The sequence below is a fragment of the Carassius gibelio genome, chromosome B22 (genome assembly GCF_023724105.1).
Source record: "Carassius gibelio isolate Cgi1373 ecotype wild population from Czech Republic chromosome B22, carGib1.2-hapl.c, whole genome shotgun sequence".
Lineage (NCBI taxonomy): Eukaryota > Metazoa > Chordata > Actinopteri > Cypriniformes > Cyprinidae > Carassius > Carassius gibelio.
In genome coordinates this window covers 47,263,747-47,271,246 of record NC_068417.1, presented here as the reverse complement: position 1 = coordinate 47,271,246, position 7,500 = coordinate 47,263,747, and the positions used below count along the sequence as shown (strand labels likewise).

Sequence of the window (7,500 nt, the reverse complement as noted above, 5' to 3'; positions counted from 1 at the left end):
AAACTTGTTAATATTCAGAGATCGGGCATTGACTCTATTTTTTGGCAAAATTATTATATACTAAGTGAAAAATGTCCAAAAAGCTTACAGCACCTGGTATTCCCAGGCGGTCTCCCATCCAAGTACTAACCAGGCCCAAACCTGCTTAGCTTCCGAGATCAGACGAGATCAGGAATAGCCGGGTTGGTATGGCCGTAAGCGAAGACAGCAGCAAAGAGAGGGCTATTTAAAGACCAGCCAATCTAATCGCCAGTACATTATATAAGTAGGAAAGAAAACCCAAAAGCTTAAAGCACCTGGTATTCCTAGGCAGTCTCTCATCAAAGTGCTAACCATACCTAAACCTGCTAAGATTCAGAGATCGGGCATTGACTCTTTTTTTTTTTTTTTTTTTTTAAATGAAAGATTATTATATAATTCGTGAAATTTTCCAAAGAGATTAAAGCACCTGGTATTCCCAGGCAGTCTCTCATCAAAGTGCTAACCAGACCTAAACCTGCTAAGATTCAGAGATCAGGCATTGACTCTATTTTTTGGCAAAATTATTATATACTAAGTGAAAAATGTCCAAAAAGCTTACAGCACCTGGTATTCCCAGGCAGTCTCCCATCCATGTACTAACCAGGCCCAAACTTGTTAATATTCAGAGATCGGGCATTGACTCTATTTTTTGGCAAAATTATTATATACTAAGTGAAAAATGTCCAAAAAGCTTACAGCACCTGGTATTCCCAGGCGGTCTCCCATCCAAGTACTAACCAGGCCCAAACCTGCTTAGCTCCCGAGATCAGACGAGATCGGGCATAGCCAGGTTGGTATGGCCGTAAGCGAAGACAGCAGCAAAGAGAGGGCTATTTAAAGACCAGCCAATCTAATCGCCAGTACATTATATAAGTAGGAAAGAAAACCCAAAAGCTTAAAGCACCTGGTATTCCTAGGCAGTCTCTCATCAAAGTGCTAACCATACCTAAACCTGCTAAGATTCAGAGATCGGGCATTGACTCTTTTTTTTTTTTTTTTTTTTTTTAAATGAAAGATTATTATATAATTCGTTAAATTTTCCAAAGAGATTAAAGCACCTGGTATTCCCAGGCAGTCTCTCATCAAAGTGCTAACCAGACCTAAACCTGCTAAGATTCAGAGATCGGGCATTGACTCTATTTTTTGGCAAAATTATTATATACTAAGTGAAAAATGTCCAAAAAGCTTACAGCACCTGGTATTCCCAGGCAGTCTCCCATCCATGTACTAACCAGGCCCAAACCTGTTAATATTCAGAGATCGGGCATTGACTCTATTTTTTGGCAAAATTATTATATACTAAGTGAAAAATGTCCAAAAAGCTTACAGCACCTGGTATTCCCAGGCGGTCTCCCATCCAAGTACTAACCAGGCCCAAACCTGCTTAGCTTCCGAGATCAGACGAGATCGGGCATAGCCAGGTTGGTATGGCCGTAAGCGAAGACAGCAGCAAAGAGAGGGCTATTTAAAGACCAGCCAATCTAATCGCCAGTACATTATATAAGTAGGAAAGAAAACCCAAAAGCTTAAAGCACCTGGTATTCCTAGGCAGTCTCTCATCAAAGTGCTAACCATACCTAAACCTGCTAAGATTCAGAGATCGGGCATTGACTCTTTTTTTTTTTTTTTTTTTTTAAATGAAAGATTATTATATAATTCGTGAAATTTTCCAAAGAGATTAAAGCACCTGGTATTCCCAGGCAGTCTCTCATCAAAGTGCTAACCAGACCTAAACCTGCTAAGATTCAGAGATCGGGCATTGACTCTATTTTTTGGCAAAATTATTATATACTAAGTGAAAAATGTCCAAAAAGCTTACAGCACCTGGTATTCCCAGGCAGTCTCCCATCCATGTACTAACCAGGCCCAAACCTGTTAATATTCAGAGATCGGGCATTGACTCTATTTTTTGGCAAAATTATTATATACTAAGTGAAAAATGTCCAAAAAGCTTACAGCACCTGGTATTCCCAGGCGGTCTCCCATCCAAGTACTAACCAGGCCCAAACCTGCTTAGCTTCCGAGATCAGACGAGATCGGGCATAGCCAGGTTGGTATGGCCGTAAGCGAAGACAGCAGCAAAGAGAGGGCTATTTAAAGACCAGCCAATCTAATCGCCAGTACATTATATAAGTAGGAAAGAAAACCCAAAAGCTTAAAGCACCTGGTATTCCTAGGCAGTCTCTCATCAAAGTGCTAACCATACCTAAACCTGCTAAGATTCAGAGATCGGGCATTGACCCTTTTTTTTTTTTTTTTTTTTTTTTTTTTTAAAGAAAGATTATTATATTATTCGTGAAATTTTCCAAAGAGATTAAAGCACCTGGTATTCCCAGGCAGTCTCTCATCAAAGTGCTAACCAGACCTAAACCTGCTAAGATTCAGAGATCGGGCATTGACTCTATTTTTTGGCAAAATTATTATATACTAAGTGAAAAATGTCCAAAAAGCTTACAGCACCTGGTATTCCCAGGCGGTCTCCCATCCATGTACTAACCAGGCCCAAACCTGTTAATATTCAGAGATCGGGCATTGACTCTATTTTTTGGCAAAATTATTATATACTAAGTGAAAAATGTCCGAAAAGCTTACAGCACCTGGTATTCCCAGGCGGTCTCCCATCCAAGTACTAACCAGGCCCAAACCTGCTTAGCTTCCGAGATCAGACGAGATCGGGCATAGCCAGGTTGGTATGGCCATAAGCGAAGACAGCAGCAAAGAGAGGGCTATTTAAAGACCAGCCAATCTAATCGCCAGTACATTATATAAGTAGGAAAGAAAACCCAAAAGCTTAAAGCACCTGGTATTCCTAGGCAGTCTCTCATCAAAGTGCTAACCAGACCTAAACCTGCTAAGATTCAGAGATCGGGCATTGACTCTATTTTTTGGCAAAATTATTATATACTAAGTGAAAAATGTCCAAAAAGCTTACAGCACCTGGTATTCCCAGGCAGTCTCCCATCCATGTACTAACCAGGCCCAAACCTGCTAATATTCAGAGATCGGGCATTGACTCTATTTTTTGGCAAAATTATTATATACTAAGTGAAAAATGTCCAAAAAGCTTACAGCACCTGGTATTCCCAGGCGGTCTCCCATCCAAGTACTAACCAGGCCCAAACCTGCTTAGCTTCCGAGATCAGATGAGATCGGGCATAGCCAGGTTGGTATGGCCGTAAGCGAAGACAGCAGCAAAGAGAGGGCTATTTAAAGACCAGCCAATCTAATCGCCAGTACATTATATAAGTAGGAAAGAAAACCCAAAAGCTTAAAGCACCTGGTATTCCTAGGCAGTCTCTCATCAAAGTGCTAACCATACCTAAACCTGCTAAGATTCAGAGATCGAACATTGACTCTTTTTTTTTTTTTTTTTTTTTTTTTTTTTTTTTTTTAATGAAAGATTATTATATAATTCGTGAAATTTTCCAAAGAGATTAAAGCACCTGGTATTCCCAGGCAGTCTCTCATCAAAGTGCTAACCAGACCTAAACCTGCTAAGATTCAGAGATCGGGCATTGACTCTATTTGTTGGCAAAATTATTATATACTAAGTGAAAAATGTCCAAAAAGCTTACAGCACCTGGTATTCCCAGGCGGTCTCCCATCCAAGTACTAACCAGGCCCAAACCTGCTTAGCTTCCGAGATCAGATGAGATCGGGCATAGCCAGGTTGGTATGGCCGTAAGCGAAGACTGCTGCAAAGAGAGGGCTATTTAAAGACCAGCCAATCTAATCGCCAGTACATTATATAAGTAGGAAAGAAAACCCAAAAGCTTAAAGCACCTGGTATTCCTAGGCAGTCTCTCATCAAAGTGCTAACCATACCTAAACCTGCTAAGATTCAGAGATCGGGCATTGACTCTTTTTTTTTTTTTTTTTTTTTAAATGAAAGATTATTATATAATTCGTGAAATTTTCCAAAGAGATTAAAGCACCTGGTATTCCCAGGCAGTCTCTCATCAAAGTGCTAACCAGACCTAAACCTGCTAAGATTCAGAGATCGGGCATTGACTCTATTTTTTGGCAAAATTATTATATACTAAGTGAAAAATGTCCAAAAAGCTTACAGCACCTGGTATTCCCAGGCAGTCTCCCATCCATGTACTAACCAGGCCCAAACTTGTTAATATTCAGAGATCGGGCATTGACTCTATTTTTTGGCAAAATTATTATATACTAAGTGAAAAATGTCCAAAAAGCTTACAGCACCTGGTATTCCCAGGCGGTCTCCCATCCAAGTACTAACCAGGCCCAAACCTGCTTAGCTTCCGAGATCAGACGAGATCGGGCATAGCCAGGTTGGTATGGCCGTAAGCGAAGACAGCAGCAAAGAGAGGGCTATTTAAAGACCAGCCAATCTAATCGCCAGTACATTATATAAGTAGGAAAGAAAACCCAAAAGCTTAAAGCACCTGGTATTCCTAGGCAGTCTCTCATCAAAGTGCTAACCATACCTAAACCTGCTAAGATTCAGAGATCGGGCATTGACTCTTTTTTTTTTTTTTTTTTTTAAATGAAAGATTATTATATAATTCGTGAAATTTTCCAAAGAGATTAAAGCACCTGGTATTCCCAGGCAGTCTCTCATCAAAGTGCTAACCAGACCTAAACCTGCTAAGATTCAGAGATCGGGCATTGACTCTATTTTTTGGCAAAATTATTATATACTAAGTGAAAAATGTCCAAAAAGCTTACAGCACCTGGTATTCCCAGGCAGTCTCCCATCCATGTACTAACCAGGCCCAAACCTGTTAATATTCAGAGATCGGGCATTGACTCTATTTTTTGGCAAAATTATTATATACTAAGTGAAAAATGTCCAAAAAGCTTACAGCACCTGGTATTCCCAGGCGGTCTCCCATCCAAGTACTAACCAGGCCCAAACCTGCTTAGCTTCCGAGATCAGACGAGATCGGGCATAGCCAGGTTGGTATGGCCGTAAGCGAAGACAGCAGCAAAGAGAGGGCTATTTAAAGACCAGCCAATCTAATCGCCAGTACATTATATAAGTAGGAAAGAAAACCCAAAAGCTTACAGCACCTGGTATTCCCAGGCAGTCTCCCATCCATGTACTAACCAGGCCCAAACTTGTTAATATTCAGAGATCGGGCATTGACTCTATTTTTTGGCAAAATTATTATATACTAAGTGAAAAATGTCCAAAAAGCTTACAGCACCTGGTATTCCCAGGCGGTCTCCCATCCAAGTACTAACCAGGCCCAAACCTGCTTAGCTTCCGAGATCAGACGAGATCGGGCATAGCCGGGTTGGTATGGCCGTAAGCGAAGACAGCAGCAAAGAGAGGGCTATTTAAAGACCAGCCAATCTAATCGCCAGTACATTATATAAGTAGGAAAGAAAACCCAAAAGCTTAAAGCACCTGGTATTCCTAGGCAGTCTCTCATCAAAGTGCTAACCATACCTAAACCTGCTAAGATTCAGAGATCGGGCATTGACTCTTTTTTTTTTTTTTTTTTTTTAAATGAAAGATTATTATATAATTCGTGAAATTTTCCAAAGAGATTAAAGCACCTGGTATTCCCAGGCAGTCTCTCATCAAAGTGCTAACCAGACCTAAACCTGCTAAGATTCAGAGATCAGGCATTGACTCTATTTTTTGGCAAAATTATTATATACTAAGTGAAAAATGTCCAAAAAGCTTACAGCACCTGGTATTCCCAGGCAGTCTCCCATCCATGTACTAACCAGGCCCAAACTTGTTAATATTCAGAGATCGGGCATTGACTCTATTTTTTGGCAAAATTATTATATACTAAGTGAAAAATGTCCAAAAAGCTTACAGCACCTGGTATTCCCAGGCGGTCTCCCATCCAAGTACTAACCAGGCCCAAACCTGCTTAGCTCCCGAGATCAGACGAGATCGGGCATAGCCAGGTTGGTATGGCCGTAAGCGAAGACAGCAGCAAAGAGAGGGCTATTTAAAGACCAGCCAATCTAATCGCCAGTACATTATATAAGTAGGAAAGAAAACCCAAAAGCTTAAAGCACCTGGTATTCCTAGGCAGTCTCTCATCAAAGTGCTAACCATACCTAAACCTGCTAAGATTCAGAGATCGGGCATTGACTCTTTTTTTTTTTTTTTTTTTTTTTAAATGAAAGATTATTATATAATTCGTTAAATTTTCCAAAGAGATTAAAGCACCTGGTATTCCCAGGCAGTCTCTCATCAAAGTGCTAACCAGACCTAAACCTGCTAAGATTCAGAGATCGGGCATTGACTCTATTTTTTGGCAAAATTATTATATACTAAGTGAAAAATGTCCAAAAAGCTTACAGCACCTGGTATTCCCAGGCAGTCTCCCATCCATGTACTAACCAGGCCCAAACCTGTTAATATTCAGAGATCGGGCATTGACTCTATTTTTTGGCAAAATTATTATATACTAAGTGAAAAATGTCCAAAAAGCTTACAGCACCTGGTATTCCCAGGCGGTCTCCCATCCAAGTACTAACCAGGCCCAAACCTGCTTAGCTTCCGAGATCAGACGAGATCGGGCATAGCCAGGTTTGTATGGCCGTAAGCGAAGACAGCAGCAAAGAGAGGGCTATTTAAAGACCAGCCAATCTAATCGCCAGTACATTATATAAGTAGGAAAGAAAACCCAAAAGCTTAAAGCACCTGGTATTCCTAGGCAGTCTCTCATCAAAGTGCTAACCATACCTAAACCTGCTAAGATTCAGAGATCGGGCATTGACTCTTTTTTTTTTTTTTTTTTTTTAAATGAAAGATTATTATATAATTCGTGAAATTTTCCAAAGAGATTAAAGCACCTGGTATTCCCAGGCAGTCTCTCATCAAAGTGCTAACCAGACCTAAACCTGCTAAGATTCAGAGATCGGGCATTGACTCTATTTTTTGGCAAAATTATTATATACTAAGTGAAAAATGTCCAAAAAGCTTACAGCACCTGGTATTCCCAGGCAGTCTCCCATCCATGTACTAACCAGGCCCAAACCTGTTAATATTCAGAGATCGGGCATTGACTCTATTTTTTGGCAAAATTATTATATACTAAGTGAAAAATGTCCAAAAAGCTTACAGCACCTGGTATTCCCAGGCGGTCTCCCATCCAAGTACTAACCAGGCCCAAACCTGCTTAGCTTCCGAGATCAGACGAGATCGGGCATAGCCAGGTTGGTATGGCCGTAAGCGAAGACAGCAGCAAAGAGAGGGCTATTTAAAGACCAGCCAATCTAATCGCCAGTACATTATATAAGTAGGAAAGAAAACCCAAAAGCTTAAAGCACCTGGTATTCCTAGGCAGTCTCTCATCAAAGTGCTAACCATACCTAAACCTGCTAAGATTCAGAGATCGGGCATTGACCCTTTTTTTTTTTTTTTTTTTTTTTTTTTTAAAGAAAGATTATTATATTATTCGTGAAATTTTCCAAAGAGATTAAAGCACCTGGTATTCCCAGGCAGTCTCTCATCAAAGTGCTAACCAGACCTAAACCTGC

The 7,500-nt window shown here is 40.4% G+C and overlaps 13 non-coding genes across 13 annotated transcripts; all 13 read right to left on the bottom strand.

The window, feature by feature from the left end:
* Positions 1-81: 81 nt before the first annotated feature.
* On the bottom strand, positions 82-200 carry LOC128000950 (5S ribosomal RNA). Its single transcript, XR_008173721.1, has one exon. It is a non-coding gene; the product is annotated as a 5S ribosomal RNA (ribosomal RNA).
* Positions 201-710: 510 nt separating this feature from the next.
* On the bottom strand, positions 711-829 carry LOC127995583 (5S ribosomal RNA). Its single transcript, XR_008168525.1, has one exon. It is a non-coding gene; the product is annotated as a 5S ribosomal RNA (ribosomal RNA).
* A 512-nt stretch (positions 830-1,341) lies between these two features.
* LOC128008627 (5S ribosomal RNA) lies at positions 1,342-1,460 on the bottom strand. Its single transcript, XR_008180361.1, has one exon. It is a non-coding gene; the product is annotated as a 5S ribosomal RNA (ribosomal RNA).
* Positions 1,461-1,970: 510 nt separating this feature from the next.
* Positions 1,971-2,089, bottom strand: LOC128008626 (5S ribosomal RNA). Its single transcript, XR_008180360.1, has one exon. It is a non-coding gene; the product is annotated as a 5S ribosomal RNA (ribosomal RNA).
* Positions 2,090-2,606: 517 nt separating this feature from the next.
* Positions 2,607-2,725, bottom strand: LOC127994462 (5S ribosomal RNA). Its single transcript, XR_008167448.1, has one exon. It is a non-coding gene; the product is annotated as a 5S ribosomal RNA (ribosomal RNA).
* A 358-nt stretch (positions 2,726-3,083) lies between these two features.
* Positions 3,084-3,202, bottom strand: LOC128007617 (5S ribosomal RNA). The gene has a single exon (XR_008179374.1). It is a non-coding gene; the product is annotated as a 5S ribosomal RNA (ribosomal RNA).
* A 387-nt stretch (positions 3,203-3,589) lies between these two features.
* Positions 3,590-3,708, bottom strand: LOC128007606 (5S ribosomal RNA). The gene has a single exon (XR_008179362.1). It is a non-coding gene; the product is annotated as a 5S ribosomal RNA (ribosomal RNA).
* A 510-nt stretch (positions 3,709-4,218) lies between these two features.
* LOC128008624 (5S ribosomal RNA) lies at positions 4,219-4,337 on the bottom strand. Its single transcript, XR_008180358.1, has one exon. It is a non-coding gene; the product is annotated as a 5S ribosomal RNA (ribosomal RNA).
* A 509-nt stretch (positions 4,338-4,846) lies between these two features.
* Positions 4,847-4,965, bottom strand: LOC128008623 (5S ribosomal RNA). The gene has a single exon (XR_008180357.1). It is a non-coding gene; the product is annotated as a 5S ribosomal RNA (ribosomal RNA).
* A 221-nt stretch (positions 4,966-5,186) lies between these two features.
* On the bottom strand, positions 5,187-5,305 carry LOC127996664 (5S ribosomal RNA). The gene has a single exon (XR_008169560.1). It is a non-coding gene; the product is annotated as a 5S ribosomal RNA (ribosomal RNA).
* Positions 5,306-5,815: 510 nt separating this feature from the next.
* Positions 5,816-5,934, bottom strand: LOC127995582 (5S ribosomal RNA). Its single transcript, XR_008168524.1, has one exon. It is a non-coding gene; the product is annotated as a 5S ribosomal RNA (ribosomal RNA).
* Positions 5,935-6,446: 512 nt separating this feature from the next.
* Positions 6,447-6,565, bottom strand: LOC128000863 (5S ribosomal RNA). The gene has a single exon (XR_008173636.1). It is a non-coding gene; the product is annotated as a 5S ribosomal RNA (ribosomal RNA).
* Positions 6,566-7,075: 510 nt separating this feature from the next.
* LOC128008622 (5S ribosomal RNA) lies at positions 7,076-7,194 on the bottom strand. The gene has a single exon (XR_008180356.1). It is a non-coding gene; the product is annotated as a 5S ribosomal RNA (ribosomal RNA).
* Positions 7,195-7,500: the final 306 nt, after the last annotated feature.